General features: G+C 38.8%; 1 protein-coding gene across 1 annotated transcript in view; it reads right to left on the minus strand.

Moving 5' to 3' along the window:
• Positions 1 to 24,861: 24,861 nt before the first annotated feature.
• The window catches only part of mapkapk3 (MAPK activated protein kinase 3), a 206,374-nt gene continuing 204,098 nt past the window's right edge, over positions 24,862 to 27,137 (minus strand). The window contains exon 11 of the mRNA XM_079845003.1: positions 24,862 to 24,939. The gene's annotated coding sequence lies outside the window, so the exon portion shown is untranslated. The remainder of the gene's footprint in view (positions 24,940 to 27,137) is intronic.

The following is a 27,137-nucleotide window of genomic DNA, read 5'->3' on the forward strand; positions in this document are numbered from 1 at the left end:
TAGACAATGGGGTTTGTGTGGAAAATCCTTGGAAGGGCTCCATCCAGTGAATGCTGTTTATTTATGAACAAAAAGAGGCTGCAACACTTGTTAATGTCACGTCATCATCGCAATGTTTCGTACACTGTGATCTCTCTATTCAACACACATTGTATATTTTAAAGGTACATTTCTGAAGCAGAATTTGACCTTTACAAATATAAAGTTAGAGTGCAATGTTAATTGCAGAAGGCAAAAAGACTAAAACTGACTTACTTTCTTCAGTGTAACACAAAACATATATTATCATTTAAAAGTTTGAGGTTGCTAAGATTTTCTTTTTGAAAAAGAAAATCTTATGCTTATAAGGCTGCAAAAAATACAGTAAAAAACTGTACAATTGTGAAATATCATTCACTCTAAAAAAAAAAAGGTTCTATATTGCACCAAAAATGGTTCTTGGCTCGTAATCATAGGGGAACCTTTTTTTAGTGCTATATAGCACCAATTTTGGTGCTTCAGTGGTTCTTCAGCGGTTCTTCAGAGGTTCTTCAGCGGTTCTTCAGAGGTTCTTCACCGGTTCTTTGACTAAGGTGCTATATAGCACCTCTGAAGAACCGCTGAAGAACCACTGAAGCACCAAAATTGGTGCTATATAGCACTAAAAAAGGTTCCCCTATGATTACGAGCCTTTTTTTTTAGAGTGTTGCAATGTAAATAACCATTTTCTATTTTTATATATTTCAAATAATTTATTCCTGTGATGGCATAGCTGAATTTTCAACAGCCTTTACTACAGTCTTCAGCAGTGTTGGGGAAGTTACTTTGAAAAGTAATGTATTACAATATTGCGTTACTCCCTTAAAAAGTAACTAATTGTGTTACTTAGTTACTTTTTAAGAAAAGTAATGCGTTACCTTACTTTTGCGTTACTTTTTCTCACCTGGGCTGGGCTGGGCTGGGCTTGTTTTTTGGGGACGGGTTTATAACAAAAAAATTATATTTTTGTGAAAAGACCCTTTCACACCAAAATTGTAATAGTGAGCTTCAGGCTGAGGTAAAAATGGAAATTCACACGTGTACAGTAGAGGGCGCAGCTCAAACAAACCTTTCAGCTGTGAATGCATAGGAGAAAAAAAAGTTTAAAACTTGCTTCACCAATAAAAAAAATCTAAAGTCATTTTTTCTTATGGTTGAACTGAATCGTCGAATGTCAGCAGCAAGACATTGGTCAATAAAGACAGATTTAAAATTTAAGTATTGAAAGTTTGCATAGTATTCTGATTTTGCATTTGACTGATTTTATTCATTTTGAAGAATACTGAATCTTTTTTTGGGCAAGTGAGATGAGTAAATGCATGCTCACAGTTAATCTAGAACTACAATAACCATCATGTTCAAACACAACGCCTCTGTACTCACTCATGATTTCTCTCAACATGGGGACAGGAGAGTGGTCAGTCAAATACATTTGAAAAAGTAACTTGAGCTACTTGTTTTAAAAAGTAACTCAGATATTTTGTTGTAAATTTGAAAAGTAACTTTACTAGTACTTTACTAGTTACTTGAAAAAGTAATCTGATTACGTAAGTCAAGTTACTTGTAATGCATTACCTCCAACACTGGTCTTCAGTGGCACTTACTGACCCCAAACTTTTGAATGGTAGTGTATATATTTTGAAAAAAAGTTGAAACATTTTTTTTTTCAAAAATGAAAGAATAAAGAAACTCATATTGGTTTGGAATGACAGGAGCATGAGTAAATTATTTTTTGGGTGAATTATCCCCTTCAACAGTACAAACAGTGCAGAGCTATAGTTGGCACGAAAATAAACAGTAACAGTAAAATTGTTCTCAACGCGTCTCATTTTGACTAATACAATAAAAGATCCCTACCATCCAGAGGGTTATAAAATGTTCTACGATCAAGTGGGGAATATCTCTACAGAGCCATCTGGAGGATTACAGGCTGAGATGAAGATCATTAGAGAACAGTTTTACATCTCAAAGTGTGAACTCACTAAGAGAACTGCAGTGAAGAAGAAGTGCATTGCTGTGAAAATAAGAGTTCTTTGTGTATGTTCGTCACTATAGTTGTTTACATGTTTAACTGAGCTGCATATTTGCACAAGCTCACTACAATGGTAAAGTGTGCAAAAGGAACATAGCTATCTGATGCTTTCATTTTTCAAGGGGCTAATGGGAATTCCTCTAATACCATTGAGGCAAAGTATCTTAATTAGTAGATCACCTCTGACATCTCTGTTATGCATAAAAGCTAGCGCAAGACTTTCCTCTGATGCCTGACCTTAGTAAGACCCCGAGTATTTTCCTTGTCAACTCCGGAGCATTGGCTATAATGGACGAGGTGCTTTGTTTATGAACATTTGGGGGTCCACTAAAAATGGCACAGTACAGTTATGATGCATAATCAGAGCTGTGTCATCTGGGGCCACTATCCTTACTCAAGACACATGTTTGCTCACGAGTATGATGGTCTGCCACTACCTAAAAATGGAAGTCTCATAACAAACTTTCTTAAAGCATTGGTAGTGTCTGATGAACCACAAGCATTAAAGGGATAGTTCACCCAAATATGAAAAGAAGATATAAACCAAATAGCTTTCATGCCCTTTGACTTCCATTATAAGTACCAAAAAAAAAAAAAAACACAAACAGCAAAAACAAAAACATGAGGGTGAGTAAATGACGACAGAATTTTTTTTTTTGGTGAACTATCCCTTTAAGAATCTGCAGGTGAGGGTATAATCATGTTGAACAATAGCACTGTGTGGGAATAATATGTAAGCTAAATACACACTCATTGTGAAGCGGAAATTGTTGCACAAGAGGTGTGTATTAGATTGTCAGGGAAAACCAAAGGAATCTCTGAACTATAGAATACAATAATCAGCCTGTGCTCTCAGTCTGTCACTGTTGAACTTGAATTAATGCCAGAGCCACCAACCTATCAGAGCAGAGCTCTGCCTATCGCTATAGAGATCAGCCTATCACAGCAGAGCTCAGTCTATCGCTATAGAGATCAGCCTATCACAGCAGAGCTCAGTCTATCGTGATAGAGATCAGCCTATCACAGCAGAGCTCTATCTATTGCTATACAGATCAGCCAATGACAGCAGAGCTCAGTCTATCGCTATAGAGATCAGCCAATGACAGCAGAGCTCTATTTATTGCTATAGAGATAAGCCAATGACAGCAGAGCTCTGTTTATATAGCTATAGAGATAAGCCAATGACAGCAGAGCTCTATCTATCCCTATAGAGATCTGCCAATGACAGCAGAGCTCTGTATATATCGCTATAGAGATAAGCCAATGACAGCAGAGCTCTATCTATCGCTATAGAGATCAGCCAATGACAGCAGAGCTCTATCTATCGCTATAGAGATCAGCCAATGACAGCAGAGCTCTATCTATCGCTATAGAGATCAGCCAATGACAGCAGAGCTCTATCTATCCCTATAGAGATCAGCCAATGACAGCAGAGCTCTGTATATATAGCTATAGAGATAAGCCAATGACAGCAGAGCTCTGTATATATAGCTATAGAGATAAGCCAGTGACAGCAGAGCTCTATCTATCGCTATAGAGATCAGCCAATGACAGCAGAGCTCTGTATATATAGCTATAGAGATAAGCCAGTGACAGCAGAGCTCTATCTATCGCTATAGAGATCAGCCAATGACAGAAGAGCTCTATCTATCGCTATAGAGATCAGCCAATGACAGCAGAGCTCTATCTATCGCTATAGAGATCAGCCAATGACAGCAGAGCTCTGTATATATAGCTATAGAGATAAGCCAGTGACAGCAGAGCTCTATCTATCGCTATAGAGATCAGCCAATGACAGCAGAGCTCTGTATATATAGCTATAGAGATAAGCCAGTGACAGCAGAGCTCTATCTATTGCTATAGAGATCAGCCAATGACAGCAGAGCTCTGCCTGTTGCTATAACGATCAGCCTATCAAAGCAGTTTGCCTTTTACCAGATAATTTGTTGCTGAAAAAACAGGCTTGAAATGCACACTTGCTCTTCATGTTATTGTATTCATGTAGATCCAGCTAAGCCAATCTAATTTACTCACAAGGGTCTGTTACTTGCTTTATACCTGCAGAATTGGAACTAATTTTGTAAAAAGGAGAATGTGAAAACAGAACAGACAACGTATGTCATTATCTCAGCAATCGACAGACAGGTTAAATCAGGCTGTGCTCGTGTCTCTGTGCTCTTTTATCCCAGTGAAGGGAGATGCCCTGACCTGTCTGCGCTGTGGAGGCCGAGGCTGTGCTGTTGTCAGGTGTGTCCCCTCTTGGGCTGTTCCAACTCAAGCAAACAAAGCAGGAAGATTTTCTGTTGGCTCAGAGATCCTATACAACACAAACATGATTATATAAAAAAACCTGCAGTTTTATGCTTATACTGATATAAATGTTTATATTTTATTTCCAGTTCCACTGGAATTTCTCATGTTGAAGCTGTTTTTCATTTTGTCTCTTTCCATCCATTAGAGTGACTCAAATACAAAATTGAATCTTCAGATAAAATGCAATTCCCCTTGGCCTCATGTAATACAACTGGCAGACACACAAAAACAAATAGGAAAGGCAAATATTCTTTTTCACTCTAGCTATAGAGCGACCAAATTACTTATACTATAAATTATTTTAATATAACTATATCTATACTTAATATATTTAATATATAATAAAACGTAAGATTGTTTTATCTCTATAGTTTTATATAACTTTTATTGAACCATAGAGCATCTCCAACAGATCAACATAAACAGTTGCAATAAACTCTGTATAGCATTCCAAACAACACCAGTCCTGTGGAAGTATGTTAATGGAGACTTTTCCCAGGCCAAAGAGGCTTTGCAGATTAAAAGAAATAGACTCAGAAAGGGTACGCAATTCCCTGGATCCCTCCCATCTGTCATTAGATGCAACATTGCTGACAATATGTGTGAATCAGAAGGTACTTAGGGAAATCTAATCCACATTTTTGATTAGTGGGGCATACTATTTCAAATATAGCATTGGTATAAAAGTGATCCAGATCTCAGAGAGCACTGGCTTTGCCTGCAACAAAAACAGTAACACCTGGCTGTGGAAACTGAAACGGATTGTTTTGTTGTAGCTGATCAGGTGCAATGTGGCCTGGTCTTACCAGACACTCGTACATTTCAATTGTACAGAGAGTCTAGCCCATAGACAGTAAAAGAAATGGACACAGTGACCCCAGACTTCAACGGAGAAAAGTGAAGTCAATTAGAAGCACTCACTTCCTGATGGCTGAGCGTACTGTGCAGCCTCAGACTGAGCTTGATGAGGTAGATGTGACGTGAGCAACCTGTCTGACAGTTGTAAGTCTTCTAGTAGTTGTGCAAAGAGAAATCTGAATCACCGAATCTTGCAGAGACGGAGAGCGGGAGCAGGGACAACTTTTGGTAAGTATTCTGATTAATTATTTTGTCAATTTGCATAGTATTTATTTATTTTAATAAATTGCCTCATAGACAGTAAAAGATTGCCTGCGAGCTTCTCCTCCTGTCTATACGGTAATTTCTCTACTATGCGACAGAGTCGTGTGGTTATGACGCAATCGTTAGCCTATTTTTTACAAAAACGGCTTCTACGGGGCGATAGTGTAAGATACAAGGTAATGGAGCATTTTATACATTGTTGTATTTCTTTAGAAATAAACAATGGACAAATGGAGTCTTTAAACGCCTCAGATGTAAAGTTATTCGCTGTCAAAGTGACGCCAAAATGAATGGGAGTCAATGGGATGCTAACAGCAGGTGATGGCTTGGTTAGCAATGGCTGCCCCTATGGAAGGTACGCTTTCCGGGTGCTGGATTACCCCCTTGGTCTGGCCACTCTCCATTGACAAGCGTTTACTTCCTTGAAGGCGGGTACTCTGATGAAGTTTTAAACTATTGGATCTGCCCAGAGCCACTCTGGATCTGCCATAACCAATCGCTAATGTTTAGTCGTAACGTATGTCAAGCGCCGTTCGCCTCTGTTCCTCACATGGAAATCCGTGAAAATAACTGTGAACGCCACATCAGTGATAAAACCTAAAACTTGTGCATTCGGATGAGGATTTATTCTCAGTGGAGGGGAGAGTTTTGCAATCGGGAACGCGCTGCTCATGTGGTCCGTAACATGATTGCTGTAAATAAAATGTCATATGCTTGGTTTGATAAGAATAAATGTGTCAGGGTTGGTGTAGGGATGAGACGAGGACTCAAAGGTGCAGATAAATTGGCTTTTTAATGATAATAATAAAACAAAAACAAGACAAAACAAAACTACCCCGAGGGGGAAAAACAAGACTTGACTTGACTCGAGCTTGGCTTGACTTGAAGGGAGCAGGGAAACAGGAGGTACATACGACAACGATTCCGCACTGGACTGCAAACACAAGGAGATAAAATAGGGAACAAACAAAAGAGGGTAACGAGGGAAGACAGGTGGGGCAAATGAACCAATAATCAGGAAACAAGGTGGGCGGGGTTAGACAATGGACACGAGCACACGGCACAAAGAAACACTTAACAAGACGTACTAACACCAAACATGACATGAACATGCAGCTAATGAGAACTCATCAGCTGCATGTTCACACAAAACATGACAACATGACGTAGCACGTAGCCAGTGAAAACACCAACCACGTGCTACACAACAAAAGACAAAACATAACATGAAAGCACACGGCCGATGAAAACATGAACCGTGTGCTACACAGAACACAACACACAGACAGAAGAGCACACGCTCACATGACAAGACAGAGCGCACGAGAACGAGCGAATGCTCATTCTGTGCGCTCGAGACAAAACAAACACGCGGAGCATGAATGTCCGAATCCCAACACAAAACTGAAACCCAAACTAGACAGAAGTGCTGGGATCCGAACACCACGCCCGCACACAAAACACAAGGACAGAAGAGCACGCAGCTCGAGCATGCTCAAAGCTGCGCGCTCACACAAGACAAGAAATACAGGAGTGTCAGGGCTCTGTCACAAAACCATGTAAACTAGACCGAAGTGACAGAACCCTGACAAAATGCTGCTGTAAATAACGGCCCAATTCAAATGTTTACGTTCTTTTATTTTATTTTTTGAGCGGTGATGAAATATGTTTCTCTTGTAAATACTGAAATTCATACAGATTACAGCGAAGTGTAACCGTACGGTGCTCTGCAGTGGTCAAAAAGGATATAAACAGTGAGTTTTGAAGTGATATAGTCTTGAAAACTCAGAGATGTGGATTCGGACAGCAATAAAAGGGGTGGTAAAACACATTCTTTCGAAGGCTTGATTGTGTTTGTGGGGTGCACTGTAACATGTGTTAATGCTTTATTATAAAAAAATTGCATTATTTTTCATATATTTGACCTTTATTCTACACTGCTCTGTCCCTCCTTGTAAAAATGGTCTGATGGTTTCCGGGTTGTATGAAGCCAGTCCCTCAAAAATATGCAATGGGCTCAGATTGGTTAGCTGGCCCAGTGTGTTGTGATTCGCTAACCGCCTAGTGCATGTTTGTCGGAAACGTCACACCCTTTACCTGGAGGCTGTGCTTTGGTCAGTATTAGAAACAATGGCGTCAATAAAACCATACCAATCTGAGCCCGAATCAGACCCAGAACATTTTAGTGAAGATGATCGAGTAGAACCTGTTCAGTCCTCAAGAGTAAAGACTGCGAATCTATAGTGATCGCTACTGAATGGCACTGTTACTTTTGTATTTTTAGAGCGATTATAGCCAAATATCTGTCGCAACTATTAACCCAAAACGAACACTAAACATTGGCTTTACTAGTAGCCAAATCAAACACAGAACCATGTTTAGCATGCCTGTAGATAAACAATACATAAAAGCTCTAATCAAAGAATAATTTACACTAATGCCAAGTTCGCTGTTGAGATTAAAAAAAAAGTTTGTAACGTTAGGTGTTTGTCGGATACATTAAGTATGAATGAGCATTTAACAAACTGGTTTGCAGAGCCAAACAGCGTTGTCATTTGTTTACTTCCTTGCTACAACGTACAATTAACAATACGAACTATTACAGGAAAACACATCGACGAAAAATAAATCATACTTACAGGTTGTGGCCCGTAAACAGATTCTGTTTTTAAATCCATCTTTCAGGACAAGCCGTTGTGCGAATCCTTCATTGAACTCGCAAAGCTTGTGGAAGCTTTCCTCCGTGAAATGAGCGGCGCGCGCCCGTTGTGCATTCACACTGGCAGTGTTTATCTCGCGCAACTGAACCGCGGCTCTTGTATTACAAATATTGTCCATTATGTCACATTTTACGGTCTTCTCCTCCGACCCCTGTCTGCCTCGTGCTTTGATTTATGATGGGCAGCATATATCTGCTGCAAATGCGACCTGTTCCCCTCTGTCTCATACACTTATATAACACGTTGTATGTTAAACGCACTGCAATGCACCCCCGTCCCTATGAAGGCTGAACAAAGTGGACCTGCAATCCAGATGAAAATAACAGCGTTTCGTCGGCTTTGCGGCAACAACACTCCAGCCTACAAACTAAAACAACGCTTCCCAGCGGCGATACAAAATGGCCTCGCCCCCCCTTATTTAATATTCTCGGAGGAGGGGTTTATGTAAATATTGGGGCTGGTGATGTCAGAGACCCTGGAGGAATGTCTAGTAGTCCCTACTGGCCGTTTGCTGTAGTCCTTAGAAATTGATTTCTTTAAAAGCAAAGATCTCCCTTTGCTTTAAACTTTGAATGTTGTAACTTTGTAGATGTTGTTTATGCTCAAACAGCAACATTACACACTAGCTAAAGTTAGAAAAGTGAAATTGTGGTTTACCACCCCTTTAAATGACCACACGACCTTGGTGTTTGTCAAAAACAGTAGGTAATTTGGCCGGGGATTTTTACGCGGGTGGTGGGAGACGGACGGCAATAAAATCACTGACTAGCCCCTGTAAATGATGACAATGCCTTCCAACCCCACGAGATACAATTACCGTCCGAATAGGGCTTCAGCCAACTCCTTCACCACTAACGGAGCGAGCTGGAAAATCAAACTTTTCCCAAACCCTGTGGGAAGGAGGGCCACAACATCATGGCCACGAACAGAACTCAGCAAAGATTGTTCTTGCTCCGGCTTCTGGATATTCGGCAGCGGTGCCACAACGGAATGAATTGCTTTGCTCGCATCTTTCTCCGCCGCCATTACTGAACTACAACTCAAACTAGCCCACAACATCAACGTCATCGTTCTCAGCCACTCCCTCTGTTCGCTGATTAGACCGGTAAAAATGTGTTTGAAGAAAACCTAACAATATACCGCAGTCCCAGACAGAGTACTGAGGAAAAATGAGCGGAAGTACATAGGAGGGCGGAGCCAGGCTAGGTGCAATGTGGTTTAAAGTGCATATTTTATGAATGATCAATAAACTGTAAAAAATTATTTTAGGTTAGGCCATGTTTTATAACACGTTCAATGAATCTGTCTCACACAATGACCTATTTGTCCATCCAAATGGAACAGGCTGTGAAGAATGTTCCTTTGGCTCGCGTCTTCTCTCTGTTCATAAGACATTTCCTCATAAATATTTGATGAGTACACAATACACTGCACCAGTCTGGGCTATGTGAATCAGGACAGATACATATTGTGACATGTGTTGACATATTTGTGCATCCGACATTATGCATAATATATATATATATATATATATATATATATATATATATATATATATATATATATATATATATATATATATATATATATATATATAACATGGTGGTCACTGTTCTTCTTGTGAAGCCCAATTAGTCACCCAATAAAACCATGTCCCCTTCAGTAAGCTACATCTGAACTTTATCGCACTTTCAGTGTCCAAATTGTGCACAATTACGCAAAAACAGTTGGTTTGAACATCTAAAACATGATGCACTTATCATTTGGCTCATCTTTCTCAGGAATTCAGAACATTCAAAAAGTATGCGTACGCATATTCGCGTTTGTGAGTGTGAAAAAAATTATCAGAATGGTCTTCAGGCTTTTGGATGATGAAATGACCCGGTTCTGAACACATGCAGGTAAAATGGGCCAAACCTGAAGACCTGTCATCTAAAAAAAAGTATGTGAAACCTTGATGACACCGAATACATTAAACAATCTGTAAATAAATAAAAAGTGTTAAAACCCAAAAGGGTTTAGAAGTGTTTGTCACTGAGCAATGTGGAGATTACTCAGCTTTCAGAAGAGTTCACATGATGCATGACTCAACACTCTCTTTGTATAATTCAAACAGTCAGAGTAATGCCTGCTGCTGCTCTCAGAGTGTGAGGAACAGCATGGCTTCAGCTTCCAAATCTGCATTTTTTTTATCCACTTGAAATGCACCACTGTAACAGCCTGTATTCAGAGAAAGCCTTTTTCAAGTGGTTCCTCTTGTTTGTCTGCTATTCTCACTCTTCTCTTGATTGCCTCTTATAAAAAGCAATGACACAATCCATTCTACCTGAGAATGAAAGGCTTTGTATTCAGAGGTGGGACAGTGAGGGAAAATGTCCTCATGCGTTGATTTTTATTTTTACTAGCAAATGTACAGAGGGTTTAGTTCTAAAATCCATATTAAAAAATCTGTCTGTTCAATTTGTGTGATGAGAATCAACACTACGCTTATAGATAAAAAATACTTTTAGAAGCCTGTTGTTTTTAATGTTAATTGTATAAAAAGTACTATAATTCATAACACACACACAAACATATATTGTGTATATCACATATATACACAAAAAATATATCGATCCTTTTCCTATTTTGCACCTAAACTCTGGAACAGTCTTCCTAGCATTGTTCGAGAAGCAGACACACTCTGTCAGTTTAAATCTAGACTAAAAACACATCTCTTTACTATGGCATACACATAAACCACTTTTTCAATTAAATGATTGTAAGGCTGCATTAACTAGGTCAGGCGGAACCGGGAACACTTCCCATAACACCTGATGTACTCGTTACATCATCAGAAGAATGGCATCTGCGCTAATGTTAGTCTCTCTGTTTTATCCCGAGGTTTACTGCAGTCAGCCGGATCCGGGCTGTATCCAGATCAGATGGTGGACCTGCGCCCAGACAAGACCAACGCATGACCCTGAAGTGTCTGCAGAGACCGTGTCAATTAGACTCTCCCTGGAATTGCCTCATCGACACGGCATCCTCAATAAACCCGTCTCCGGCGTGATGACTCCGATTGTTCAAATATTCCTATTTAATAGTTGTTAAATCGATATGTCATCCTCAATAAAAACCTGTCTCCGGCGTGTTGCCTCCGATCCTTCAAATATTGCACTTTAATAATTGTTTCATCAATACGGCATCCTCAATAAACCCGTCTCCGGCGTGATGACTCAGATATTTCGATTATTCCTTTTAATAATTATTTAAAGGTGAACTATGTAGGATTTTTGCAGTAAAATATCCAGAAACCACTAAGCCAGTGTTATATATTTTGTTCAGTTGAGTACTTAGAATATCCCAAATGTTTCCAACTATTTGTAAATCGTGAGAAACTGCTATTTTAACCGAGGAACCGGGACGTGTGAGCTATGTGTGTGAGGGAGTCGCCTGTCGATTCCGTCATATCTGCGTCACCCTCGGTTTCCGGTTTTATTCAGTGAAACACTTTACTTTTGTCATAGCAGCCACCGAGCGAACGTCATAACTTCCTTTTCAACACACTCAGATATATCTAATACGATAAACAGAGTTGCGTTACCTCACTCATGACTGGAAAAAAGGAAGTGGCGCCGGCAACCGTGTCATAATAAAAGTCCCGCCGGCGACTATGCCATAATAACAGTCCCGCTCTTCAATCGCTCCAGCGGCCTTGCTCAGCTCCACAACACTCGGTCCTGCTCTGCTTCAGACTACAGTCATGTTAATAATCGCATCCATGAACATGATTTCTGCCCGAGTCCTATCCTGACTCTTTCCCACCGGCTGTGAGGTGAAGACCACATGTCCCAAGATTCTGCGCTCAAACGTGGCGTCATCAAACTATGCCTTTGTTTTGAATAGGCGACCTCTAGTGGACGGAAAAGTTACATAGTGTAGCTTTAATCGACACATCATCCTGAATAAACCCGTCTCCAGGCGTGTTGCCTCCAATCTTTCGAATATTCCGATCTATTATGACCTGTAAAGTTGTCCGAATAAAAATCATACGCTGTTTGTTAATTGGCCAGAGGAGAACTGGCACCCCGACTGAGCCTGGTTTCTCCCAAGGTTTATTTTTCTCCATTAGGTCACCTGATGGGGTTTTGGTTTCCTTGCCGCTGTCGCTTCTGGCTTGGCTTGCTCAGTTGGGGACATTACATTTTTCAACTAAATATTACAAATAAATCTAATTATTAAACTAAATTAACCATATAAACTAAATTACTGATCTAATTACTGATCTAAAGCCCACACTGTCACTGTATGATAATTGAAATTAACTGATGACATCACCGTTTTCTCCAGAACGTCTATACGGCTGAATCAAATTCTGTTGCATTATTTTCCTGTTTAACACTGTGAAGCTGCTTTGAAACAATGTGCATTGTTAAAAGCGCTATATAAATAAAGTTGACTTGACTTGACTATATAACATATACCCCTTTTCCACCAAGGCAGTGCTGGTGCTAGTTCGGAGCCAAAGCCTAGTTTCAAATCGGTTCTTTGTGTTTCCACACCCAAAGCCCCAGCTCCGAGCCAGGAAAAGTGGTTCTTAAGTAGCACCAAAACATTGCTGGGCTAGAACAGGGCTAGAAGTAACCAATTACGTCAGGCGCTGGGGGCGGGGTCAACAAGACGAACACAAACTTGAGATCCGCCATTTTTGAAATAGCAGCTAATGGAGCTAACAGCTGCTGCTCGTTTGTAATCTCCGTCTATACAAATTACTGCGAACTGCATGAATGCGTTGGATTCGCTGTGTTTTGATGCCGATGTAGGATCGTAAAGCCATGTGAATCAATAGTAACGCAACGTTTGCATTGTTGATGGAAGGCTTGTTCGCAGCGGTGCTGTGCAGACCGATCGCCTTATGACAATGAGTCCAGCGAGAGCATATGACTCCTTATGCTTTTGATTCATTCATGCGTTTTTTTAATATCATACGTGGATCGGTCTGCGCAGCGCAGATGCCTCTCGAACAAGCATGGTGTGTTTGTGTTTTCCGCTGCCTCGCTAGCGTTGCTGAGAAAGATGAGACGTATACAGTGATGTAAGACCTGGCTCTGTTGTGGCTCTCAGGACGTGGAAAAGCAAACGGTTCTTAGAAGGCTCCTCAGTCGAACCAACTATGAACTTGGACTAGCACTAGCTCTGAACTAGCACCCGGTACATTCTGGTGGAAAAAGGGTAATATATGGCTACAAAAGCACTGTTGGTGCTTTCGGCGGTGGACAGGGGTCAGCATGGGCACCCTCACTGGACACCTTTCTATCAGAACTACTTCTTGAGCAATTTGAGCTCCAGTAGCTCGTCTGTAGCTCGGCCAGCCTTCGCTCCCCACGTGCATCAATGAGCCTTGGACCATGACCCTGTCGCCGGTTCACCACTGTTCCTTCCTTGGAGCACTTTTGACAGATACTGACCACGGCAGACCGGGAACACCCCTCAAGAGCTGCAGTTTTGGAGATGCTCTGACCCAGTCGTCTAGCCATCACAATTTGGCCCTTGTCAAACTCATTCAAATCCTTACGCTTGCCCATTTTTCCTGCTTCTAACACATCAACTTTGAGGACAAAATGTTCACTTGCTGCCTAATATATCCCACCCACTAACAGGTGCTGTGATGAAGAGATGATCAGTGTTATTCACTTCACCAGTCATAATGTTATGCCTGATCGGTGTACATGCATACAATCTGCAAAATAAGAAATGTTAGCCCTTTAAGAGAATCAAGAGGTTAACACAGAACTGATAACAAACTGAATACTGTACCGTAACTACTTGCTATAGGCCAGCAAGGTAAATAGCTTTGACTTGTGAAGATGGCAGGTAGGTGTTCAACACTTGTTGTAAATTGTGCTGAGATCAAGCCACTCCTCTGGATAGTTTATGACTTTGTTCTTCACGTCTTTTGGCAGATTACAGAACTGTTTACACAGTGTGTCTTCTGAGCACCTTACAAGAGTTCAAGTGATCTCAGACGCTCAAACAGAAGGGAAAGTGAGTGAAGGACAAAAGTTCACAACAGGGCCAACTGAGGACAAGCAACCAACACACCCTTGATTCGTCTGTTTCAGTATAACTATGTTGTTTAGACTGTCTGTGTATGCCATACTGTACTAGAGACCATCACTGTGGTGAACTGGATGGTGCACATTTATCCCACCCCAGAGATCACGAGTCCAGCTTCAGACCAAAGCATTTTCTTAGTTGGATTTATCAGCTCTAAGCTCTGAGTTTATAAGGTCACAGGGAAAAGCATCTGCATCACCCTATTTATAGAAGCGCATCAGCCAAGCTACAGCGCCACAGTGAGGGGCAGTAAATTGCTTCAATGACATTTCAATGCAGAGCTGCGATTTTTATCATCCTCACCTGACCACACGCACGGCATATTCTCTGTGAAGAACACTGGGAGGTTTACAGCTTCATCCAGAGAAACAGTAAAGACAAGAGAATCTCACAAAAACATATCCAAGTCACATTTGATATCAAAATTGGTCATGGACAAAAAAAGCCTACTTTTAAGATGCATTTATTGATTTACAAAGATTTATTTATTTATTTTTGCATTGTAGCATTTTTTCATGTCAATTAAGCAAATTTCCCCCCAAATTGTTCATTGCAGTAATGCATCCACTTTCTTTTTTACTTTGAGAGTTTTTAATTAGTTATTATATTATATATTTATTATAAGTGCTGTCAAATTGATTAATCGCATCTAACATAATTTTTTTTTAATTATATGTGTGTGTGTGTGTGTGTGTGTGTGAGAGAGAGAGAGAGAGAGAGAGAGAGAGAGAGAGAGAGTGCATGTGTGTGTGTGAGTATCCTATTTCTTTGATTTACTCCAACGATTTTGAGTAAAAATATGATTAGTCACTATTTTGGTATGTGGAAGGTCAACCCTCCTAAACTTTTCTAAATCACATAGGCTTTCTTCAGACAGGAAGCAAAAATACTATTTTTAGTGTATCCTTTTTCAAAGATCATGGTATTTTAAAAGAACAAATTACATTCAGTTAGATAATGCAACCAATATGTAACATCATAAAAAATGAGCAATATTGTCTGGAGCTGTGTCCAAATACATTCATTTTCATTTGCTCTTTCCTCATATAGTGTGTTCTCTATGTAGTGAATGGTGTATTAATCAGCCATTTGTTTTGGACACAGTATGTGCATGACTGCATAAAATATGTTCATCACTGACAGAAATAAGAAAAGGAAAAAGGTCTACACTGTCATCACGTGCAAAATGAAAATCGGATTTGTGTGGCATGTGAACAGAGCCACAATGCAACTTTTGTTTACCATTGATGTTTTTCTTCTCCAAAATGATTAAATTTAGGCCTCCTAATCCCTTTTATCTGGTTAATCCAGTTGGTTTGGAGATTAGACCACTTTGCATGATTGGTGAATTGAGCCTTGGGCGAAATCCCACTGTCAGGAACGAGCAAAAGAGAGTGAGATGAAGTGAGAGACAGCGTTTGACAGGCCATGAAACAGTCCACCTGATTCTAGCAGATTTCCCATCCACCATCAAGATAAAGAAAACCTGCCTTTTCTGCGTTTTCTGCATTTATACGCTGTGATGTTTCTGTTTGACATTCGAGAAGAGGCAGAGCGGAGATTACAGTGGTATTAGTTCACATCCCAATGCCCTAATGTATAGATCACCTGTCAGTCAGAGTAACACCAAAGCTCATTCAAATTTCACTCCTACGGTATATAGATGTCTGCACGTGTATTGTACATGTGATTTGTTCTCACCAGCACTCTCTCAAAGTGAATACAGTGTTCGGTTATGCAGAACATAACTTGTCAACTACATGTCAACTTTCCTCCGATTTCACAGACAAGGCTTAAAGGGATAGTTCACCCAAAAATGAAAATTAGCCCATGATTTACTCATCCTAGGTGTTTATGACATTCTTCTTTCAGACGAATAAAAGAGTTATATTACAAAAGTCCTGGCTCTTCCAAGCTTTATAATGGCAATGACTGTTGCTCTGTTTTTGAAGTCCATTAAAAATGTATCTGTCCGTCATATAATGTGCTCCACGCGGCTCCGGGGGGTTAATAAAGGCCTTCTGAAGCGAATTGATGCTTTTGTGTAAGAAAAATATCCATATTTAAAACTTTATAAAATAAAGTTCCAGCCGATCGCCTTCTGTGGAAAAGTGTTGAAAGTGCCTTCTCGCAATTCAAGATGCGTACGCGACGTCTGACGAGCATACCTGTAACGTAAGCCTTTGATCGGCAGAGGCATTTTCAACACTTTTTCGATAAATTGAATACGGAAGGCGATCGGCCGAAACTTTACTTTATAAAGTTTTAAAAATGGATATTTTTCTTACACAAACACATCAATTTGCTTCAGAAGGGCTTTATTAACCCCCCGGAGTGGAGCATGTTATTTGACGGACAGATGCATTTTTTATGGACTTCAAAAACAGAGCTACAATTACTGCTATTATAATGCTTGGATTAGTCAGGACTTTTGTAATATAACTCATTTGAATTTGATTTTATTCGTCTGAAAGAAGAATGTCATATACACCTAGGGACTTGAGGGTGAGTAAATCATGGGCTAATTTTCATTTTTGGGTGAACTATCCCTTTAAGCTAGTCCTAGACTAAAATGCATGTTAACTGAAAGCAACTTCCACTGCCATATCTTAAAATATGTCAGTGCAATTGTTTTGTCTCAAGATGCACACCAGCAATGTTTTTTTCTAAGGCACGTTTATAAAAGTTACTTAAATGCCCTAATTGAACTAAGGCCTAATCCTGAAGCATTGTCTGTGAAACCGGACCTAAGAGTATTAGTAGACTGTTAGGTTAGGGTTAGGTGTTAAGACTGGACACACCAAGCTGACGGTAGGCCATCGGGCAATGTCGGGACGTTTTTGAGCATCGGACGACTTAGTTATTTCGGTGTGTTTCGCACCATTGGTTCTAGTCGGACGTAGTCTGATTTTTTGGGCCTATTCAGCATGTTGAATCAGCGTTGGGCCATCGATCAGAGAGAGAACTCTGATTGGCTGTTAAGTTTAGCGAACGAGCCATGAACGAGTGATAAAACTAAGCAGAGAAGTCAAAAGTTATAATTTGATGTCATCTTACCTGAGCATTCGAATGCACAAAATATTTTCATATAACATGAGCCAACTGGAATGAAGAAAGTGATCAGCATTATTGATATTCAAAATGGTAAGCAAGCGCTGCTTTGTTTACGGTTTGTAAAGGCCTGTTCACACCGGGACGATTTTCGCGCGCGTTTATCGCCGACGTTTAACGCCTTGTGACTAAACAAAGGGCGCCAATGTGAGTGTGCACACCGACGCGCAAAACGGCAGGGGTAAAAGCGTCATTTTTAAAAAAACGTCTCGGGTTCGTTTTTTTCTTTTGACGTGGCGCATTAAAACTGCCCGACCAATGAGATCGGCACTTATGTTCACGTGCCTGGAGCTACTGAAGTGACAGTAAAACACAACTTGGTGGCGCTCAAGCACAAAACGGTCTTGCCGAGCACACATTGATGAAGAGGTACTACGAAGAGGTAGTAAGTAGACAAAGAAGATGAGCTGCTAATGCTGCTTGCCAGTTAGCAAAAAGTGTGTGAAAGGTTTTGGCAAGCATGTAAATACCGTCTCTCTTCTTCTTCTGTGTGACAAGCGAGTGTCAGAAGCGTAAAGTGCCGCAGCACCACCTTGTGTACCGGGAGCGCTATCTACTGAATTCGCCAGTGAATTCGCCGCATAGCCAGTGAAAATCGCTTGGGTGTAAACACTCAAGACGCGCCGAAAAACGTCACGAAAAACGCTGGAGATAAGCGCACGCGATATTCGTCCCGGTGTGTACAGGCCTTATGTCTGCAGGCCTAGTTTTGGTTTCCCCTTTTTGAATGACGAAAATAGATAGATTGATATAATATTTAAGAGACAGATATTTACTTACACGCAGGCACAGAACGCACATGCTTGTTGGCAGCGCCTTTAGTTTGGCGTGTTCAAGCGCACTTTTTGGTTGAGACGCTTCCGTCGCCACTAGTTCTTTGACGTTGGCTTGGTGTGTCCCTGGCTTTAGCGTTTGGGTAAGTTGAATAAGTTGACGTAGTTATAAAGTTACTTAAAGTCAGGAGAATTTGTTGTGGGAGCATCAAAATAAAGTGTTAGCAGATATTAAGTAGACAGTCTACTAATACGCAAATGAATGGTATAGTTGACATGTAGTTGCAGAGTTACTAATAGTTAGTAGAATGTCTACTAACGGACCATTGAAATAAAGTGTTACCTCTTTCCAAAGAGTCTCAGAAACAACCTATTGTTCAGTAATTGATAATACGGCAATGCATACAAGGCACTATGGACTTTTAGACTGAGGGGGAGTATAGGCAGTAACAACCGACAGATTCTGAAATATCCGAGGCTGTGATAAATTTCCACCTGGTCTGAAGAGCTTCAGGGAGGCACAGATATATTAAATGGCAGCGTGGAGAGAGGCCTTTGGGAAAGGGCTGTCAGTGTGGGAGGTAGGTTGGGATATATCACCGTGCTGGAGACCAGATCAGCATGACCGTCACGTCTCCTGGTGAGCTTCGGTATCTTCTCATGCTGCTCTCCTAAGTCACACACACCGTGGCTCAGCTTCAACACACCCAGAGGGACACGCATGGCACAGAGAATAACACAACTCAGAGACCCACAACAGCACAGCACGATATAGATCCATCAATAAAGCCATCATTGATGGATTTTTGATAAGATCAAATATGAAATGTATAGTTTGTATAGTCAGTTTCAGCATCTGAGAAAATGCCAAACAGTGACAGTTGACACTGCATTTTCTTTCCTTTATACAATAGTTTAGTTGTTTTTTGTAGTATATTTTTGAAGAGCTAAAGAGATAATTCACCCAAAATTGGACATTTCTGTCATTTCACCTTCCAAACACCTCTGACTTTCTTTATTCTGTGTAACACAAAAGAACATATTTTGAAGAACATTGGGTCCAAAAAACATTGGACCCCATTGACTTTCATTAGCCACAAAAAACCACGGCAACTTAATTTTGATAGTCCACTATTGACTTTAGTAACTTTGAACCTATGTCAGTCAACTCCCAGTCATTAGAGTATTAGTAGGCTGTCTGATTAATATCTGCTAACATTTTATTTTGATGCTCCCCTAAAGACATTCTACTGACTATAAGTAACTTTGCAAGTACATGTCAATTTATTCTACTAACCCGAACACCTAACAGTTTACTAACACATGCTTATCACATGCTGTACTTGTCCAATAAAAGTTAATAATGGTGATGAAGCCAAAAATTTAAAGCGGTCATGAACTGCATTGTTTTATTATGTTTCCTGTGGTGCACTTATAATGTTAGTATGATTTTTTTTTATGATTGTCATAATTTAGAAATAAAAGGCATTTGCCCTCTGATTTGATCGCTCTGTTTGAAGCAGTGTGTCTGCTTATTTGTAGTCCATCCTGTATCGCTCTCCTCGTCATCTCACTAACACACCAGTGGGCGGGGCCAAAGTTGCGATGATAAAATTAGGCGTTGATTTTCTCAGTTCATGAAGTTTGTTTTAGGTGTAAAAACTGAAAACAAACAAACTTTATTCAATAATGAATTAATGAATCTGTTGTTCAAACATTTCCATTGCACATAAAGCAGTTTTTATATCAACGTATGTCTTATCTACTCCAATTTGTTGTTGAAATATAAAAATTTAAATGGTGACTCCAATAAAATCTTTTTTTCATTACGGATTTAAAATAATAACGAAATCACTAACAGATTAAGTACAAATATACTGAATATGCAATGCATATATTTAGCAAAGTGTTATTTTTTTAGCTAATTAACAAGATTTTCATATTGAATGGCTTTCCTGATGTAAATTAAGTGATATACTGTATTGCACCACTAGATTAAACATGTAAATACGCATATCTTCCTTTATGACCATTGGAAAAAAACACAAAGGTATGTCGACATCTCAAACCTGTCGATGATGAAATCAGGTCCAAATGTTTCTTATTTTGTTTAAATGTCAATTTTTTTAATTTAATAATGGCCTTTAGGATCAACAGAAGATACTTGAGATGTTTCCCGGAAGACAAATGAAGTACAATTTACCTTGATCTTCAAATTCAAAAAGTTTTCACCCCCCAACCCCATCCTATCCTATCCCATCCCATCCCATCTCCTCCCCCTCAATTATCCTCAAGAAAAGATTAATCTTAAAAATCATACAGTCACTGCTAAGGTTTCAAATACGCAAAAAATGCAGGAAAACTGAAGAATTTTCGGGATTTTTCTGAAGAACATTGGTCAGTTTAACTGCTTAGGACAAACAAGGGACTCATAAACAACCATCACAAAACAAAAGAGCTGTGAATCATCCAGGTAACGACACACAGTATGAATCAGGGGTACATCAACTTTTGAACGGGGTCATTTTTATAAATTCTGATATTTTTTATCTTGAGGATTATTTGTAAACATCTTTAATGTAAAACATCTTATTTAGGAAATAAAAATAGAGCCATTGGGTTAAAGAACGCAAGAAATTCTTCCTTTATGCCTATTCGAATAAAGCACAAAGGTCGACATCTAAAACCTGTTGGTGATGACATCCGGTGCACGATTCTCTGGATAAATGTTTTTCTTTGACCTACTTTTTTGTCTTCTACCTTAGTATTTTAAAGTATATTTCTAAAAAAAGAGAGACCTTCAGTTGGTGCAAGTATCTGTTGTTGTTGTATACTGTAACAGAACAAAGAAAGCAACTAAGGATAAAGGCTTGGCGTTTGTCTGAGGATACAGAGCCATTACGTTAAAGCACTCAAGAAGCTCTTTAACTCTTAAGGTCTTCTTTTATGCTCATACTTTTTTTTCTTCCAACAAATGACCTACTTTTTCTTCTGCCTTAGTATTTTAAAATATATTTCTAACAAAGAGACCTTCGGTTGGAGAAAGCAAGAGGAGGTCTTCTGCACACACTTGGGCCTTACATCTATTTAAAAGACATGATGAGAAAACACTTTGACGGGATGATCCACGGTAATGTTGTTCGTAATACTAAAGCATAGTGAAATAGATATAACAGATCAAAGACTTGGACCTTTTTCAGAGAAGATGCCATAATTAACACAAGTGTAAACACACAAATATACTTTTTGTCGTACCTTAAAGGGGTCACGGTTGGGTTTTGATTTTTTATATACCCGAAGCTAATGACATTCACACAGAATTACACTAAAATACCGGCTGCAATACTTATTAAATGACACCGCAACATAACTGATGAATATTCAGCGCAAAACAGACCATGTTGTTCGATTACAGAATATATATAGAACAGTCATATATTACTTTTTCAGGACCATTTTCTACAAATTCATTATAGTTGAGTTCAGGTTTTATATTCTTATTTCAATTTTTGGACTGAAAGAGAAGCTCTGAGTACTGTTCTAACAGTACATCAAGCTCTTTAATATCAAAATATCAAGAAAATTTGAATCCTTTTGATAAGACTCCAGAAGGACATGCTGAAATGATCTACACCAGACACCTAAAAAAAGAAGATTTCCCATGACACCAGTTATCAGAGAATATTCTGTCCAGCATTTAAAGGGTTAGTTCACCCAAAAATGAAAATTCTGTCATTAATTACTCACCCTCATGTCGTTGGACACCCGTAAGACCTCCGTTCATATTCGGAACACAAATGAAGATATTTTTGTTGAAAGCTGATGGCTGAGAAAGGCTTCAGATAGGCCTCCATTGGCATTCAGTACATTTATACTCCCAAGACCCATAAAAGGCACTTAAAACGTTGTTACAAAGTCCATCTCACCACAGTGACTCTACAATAATTTTACGATGCGACGACAATAGTTTTTGTGCGCAAAAAAAGATCAAAATAACACCTTTATCCAACTTGTTATTGTCTTCCGTGTATGCCTCCACGACGCATGCGCGAGAATATGACGTGCCTTTTATGGGTCTTGGGAGTATAAATGTACTGAATGCCAATGGAGGCCTATCTGAAGCCTTTCTCAGCCATCAGCTTTCAACAAAAATATCTTCATTTGTGTTCCGAATATGAACGGAGGTCTTACGGGTGTCCAACGACATGAGGGTGAGTAATTAATGACAGAATTTTCATTTTTGGGTGAACTAACCCTTTAAATTGGAATGACACAGCATTTCTGAACTTCAGAGATATTTAAAACATTTTCAATAAGGCCTATCAAGATTTTAGGCTCTGGAATAGAATAGGCTGTTCAAACTGATTTCTGGAATCCTGCGGTTTCAATATTCTGGCAAATCTGCCTGATGGATCTGGTGTGTTTGAGCAGCAATTTCCTGCTTCTCTGATCAGATAGAGATGCATGCCGTAGAAAGCAAGAGCATTGGGGAATTAATAAAAAACACACGAGTATTGGAATATCTAGTGTGACGTTTTTCTCTCAAGTACAGTTTACTGATTATTCCATTGCAATAAAATTTTATGTACTTAGCTCTCGGGCCTATTGGATCACTGCATTTTCATTTTTTACTCTCTCTCATGCCATTCTAAACCTGTATGAATGTCTGGGGAATATCCTGGCCTTTTTCCTATGATGATTGGGGCTGCTAGAGCATGAACTAATATATATAATGAACTAATAAATATAATGTATAAAAAAATTTTTTTTTTAAGTAGTTAAATTTGCAACTTTGGGTGGGAAATAGCTAATGCGCAAAATTGGAACATTGCATAAAACATTTGCGAATAAAGTTTCCATCTCAAGAGAACAAAATCCAGCCATCCCCAGAGCCGCGTGGAGCACGTTATTTGACAGACAGATGCACTTTTTATGGACTTCAAAAATAGAGCAACTATGAATCAAATTCTAATGCTTGGATTAGCCTGGACTTTTGTAATATAACTCCGATTTTATTCGTCTGAAAGAAGAATGTCATATACACCTAGGATGACTTGGGGGTGAGTAAATTATGGGCTAATTTTCATTTTTGAAACTAACCCTTTAAGGGATTTATTTGGTAAATGTGTTCCATTATAGTTTATTCGCATTTATCTGCCTCAATTGATTTGTTTCTTATGCACATTGCATTTTGGGATATTGCAGTTTTTTATGCAATATCCCAAATTTCACATTAAAATAGGAACATAGCATTGCAACAATGGCATTGGGCCAAACCAAACTATCCAACCACTGGAGCCAAAAGTGCTTAAGACTTTCAGCACACTATACAGCATAGCCAGATGATAACAGGGTTATTGCACCCAGATAACCTACAAATACCATTGTCTCACTGGATAGTTCAAGGCGCTGGTTTGAGTTATGGAATATTATGGAGCTTACTGCATTAAGGCTCTTATTGAGGCTTCACACACTTAATGGAAAAGAAATGGAACATTGTAATGTCTGCCTGTACTAATGAATATTAAGAATCTTGCCCTGACGTGGCGAGTTAGACCACCCTGTTATGTTAATTAATTAAAATTCATGAGACAAGTCTTCACCTTGGTATGATATGTAAATATTATATTTATTAATTAATTAACATTCTACACAGTTTTTGCATGGAGATAAAAAAACATGTTTACATATATCAGATACACTGTAAAAAATGTTTTCATGATTTGTTATCACAACTTTAGAATCTTTTGTCAAATAAACTTAATTAATGGGGTTTAGGTAACATAATATTTTGTGTTTCTATTTATTAATCTCCTTTATTGTACCTACTCAAATTTTTAATTTCAACAAACTCAAAATTTTAAGGCAACCAGGTAACTTACTTTAAGTTAAACCAACAATATTTTTTTAACAGAGCTGTAAAACATGATCAATAAGTTATGACAAATTTTTTTTTTAAGATTCAACTCATTTTTGAAGTAATTTTAATGTAATTTAAGTTGAAATGACATGAAGTCTGAGCCACCTAATTTCTATAATGACAGTATTTATAATAGACTCATAATCCAAATAGCACATCAATGTTTCACATAAATCTATTCCGTAGTCATTATAAAAGTATTAATGTAGTGGTCATATTTCTATAAGAACATAAAATGTAGGGAGTGAGAGAGAATACATCCCTATGACCTCTGACCTAGAGGCTGAATATTAAAAAAAGTTAAATTAGCTAATATTAATGTGCATAAATAATGTATTCATAGTCTGTCTCTGATATGATGTATTACAGTTTTTCTCAGTCGCTTCAGTACATTTCTCGAATCATCCTCGACATTTGCAAAACAGCAAGTGCATTTCTCAAAACAATTCGTACAAATAGCAAAACACCATGGATTACCTGCAAAAGCCAGTCTCTTGCTCAAAACCCTTAGTTCATCTCTCAAAAGTAAATATCTGTGTCAATGAACATGTCAGTGCCATCAGAATGACAAGTCCTTGTATCATTGTGTACGGATAAGACAGTCAAATTGCTTAGTCATGTTGTCAATATAACAGTACTCTGGAGGGATGTTCTGATGTAAACTATGGCTAAAGTTTTGATGACAATTATTGTAAATTGTTGGTTACACCTTAGTGTATGTGGGAGTTTGATTGTAAGAGACTGGACAAGATTCACATTTACGCTTTTACTGTTTGTACTGTAATTTGTTGACAGACCATGTCATTGCGATACAGAAAGGAAAAGACAGCACTGCTTAGCACAAAGGGAAAAAAAACTGAAAAACAAAAGTAGAAATATGAACGTCTAACGGAAATGTATAAAAATATGCTTGACATATTATGATAACTTGTTCAACCATTTTGCATGTAAAGACTTATGCTATGAACTAATGCCTTAATGTTGTGGGGGGTGAGACTATTCAACAGAGACCCATTATAATACATTTTGATCAACATGACATAAGCAACTGATAATGTAGGAAACAGCAGAAAATTGTACATAATCATTTGCATGGATGTCCACAAGCATTTGCAACTTGTTCAAAGAAATGAGAAACTGCTTTTTTGATGTGCACAAGTGACACAATGATGTGAGAATTGAACAGGTAGCTTTGAGAATTTCAATTCTGATCTGAGAAATGTACCAAAGCGACTGAGAAAAACTGTAATAAAATATTAATTCACATTTTAAATATTTAAATATGAATGCATTTATATTGCCTTATAATATATCCTTGTTAAATAAAGAATTATTAAATATATATTATATTAAAGTGGTTGCATTAAAATGCATTATAATAATTGTGTTTAAAGTTTTTATAATGCACTTGTACTACTGTATAATTGAGTTGCTGTTTCTATGTCATTCAGTCTGATGCTGACTTATTCGTCCTATTGAGTTTCATCTAAATGGAGCATGAATGAGAGCATCATGTATTTACTAAAAAGTTCTAAAGAAGCCAAAGTTCAGTGCAGACAAAAACGCACATACACACACACACACAGTTCAGTGAGTCTTTGACTGTTCCTGGGACTATATCGATCTGACCTCTGCAGAGCAATCAACTGTCTATGGAAACATCGATGCAGGCGTCATGCCTAATACATTTTAAATAAGTTCTAATGTTGCCAGCTCCACCAGGATGAATAGAAATAGACCATTACAAAACTACAGAAAGTGCAAAGTGACGAAAATACCATCAAAACTGTCAATGCAAATCTATGAAACAATTTCCAAAGTATGAGACAAAAAGACAAATTCTGTCAATGCAATAAACTCAAGTCAGCATATGGAACTAGTTCTTATTTGTCAAACCTAATGAACTCTATAAGATTATATGCATTTCATATAATGGCAAATCCTTTTTCTCAGTGAGAGATTAGGCAATTTCTTTTCAAATCAAGTAAGAACAAGACAGGCAGCGGCACTGTTCTCAGTGGAAAAAAAACCCTTATATTATCCACACTCATGCCCAGATTGACCTGCAAGGGCAAAGGACGGTGCATGGGATTCTGTGGGACAGAGCAGGCAGTGTTATTATGTGAAACCCCTGAGAGGTTAGAACTCTTATACAAGCTGGTACTGAGAGGAAACCCAGTTCAACTTTGAAAATGAGAATAATATTACCTTCAAATCAATTATTTGTACATAACTGGGTTGGGTTAGGTTAGGTTAGGTTAGGTTGGGTTGGGTTGGGTTGGGTTGGATGGATGGATGGACGAGCAGACAGACATACAGACAGATCAGACAGACAGAATGACAAATAGACAGAGAGAAACAGACTGATAGATAAATAGAACAACAGATAGATACATTGAGCAACAGATAGAAAGATAAAGCAAGATAGAGAGACAGATTGATAGATAAATAGAACGACAGACAGAAAGATAAAATGACAGACAGAAAGAGACAAACACTGATAGAACAATAAAGAGACAGATGGACGGACAAACGGACAGATAGGATGGATGGATGGATGGATGGATGGATGGATGGATGGGCGAGCGAGCAGACAGACAGACAAATAGACAGAATTAATAGATAGATAGATAGATAGATAGATAGATAGATAGATAGATAGATAGATAGATAGATAGATAGATAGATAGATAGATAGATAGATAGATAGATAGATAGATAGATAGATAGATAGATAGATAGATAGATAGATAGATAGATAGATAGAGCAACAGATAGAAGGATGATAGAACGACAGACAGAAAGAGACAAACAGACTAATAGAACAATAAAGAGACAGACGGACGGATGGATGGATGGAAGAGCGAGCAGACAGATCAGACAGACAGACAGACAGACAGACAGACAGACAGACAGACAGACAGACAGACAGACAGACAGACAGACAGACAGACAGACAGACAGACAGACAGACAGACAGACAGACAGACAGACAGACAGACAGACAGACAGACAGACAGACAGACAGA

This window comes from Gobio gobio, assembly GCF_949357685.1.
Source record: "Gobio gobio genome assembly, chromosome: 19".
NCBI classification, from domain to species: Eukaryota; Metazoa; Chordata; class Actinopteri; order Cypriniformes; family Gobionidae; genus Gobio; species Gobio gobio.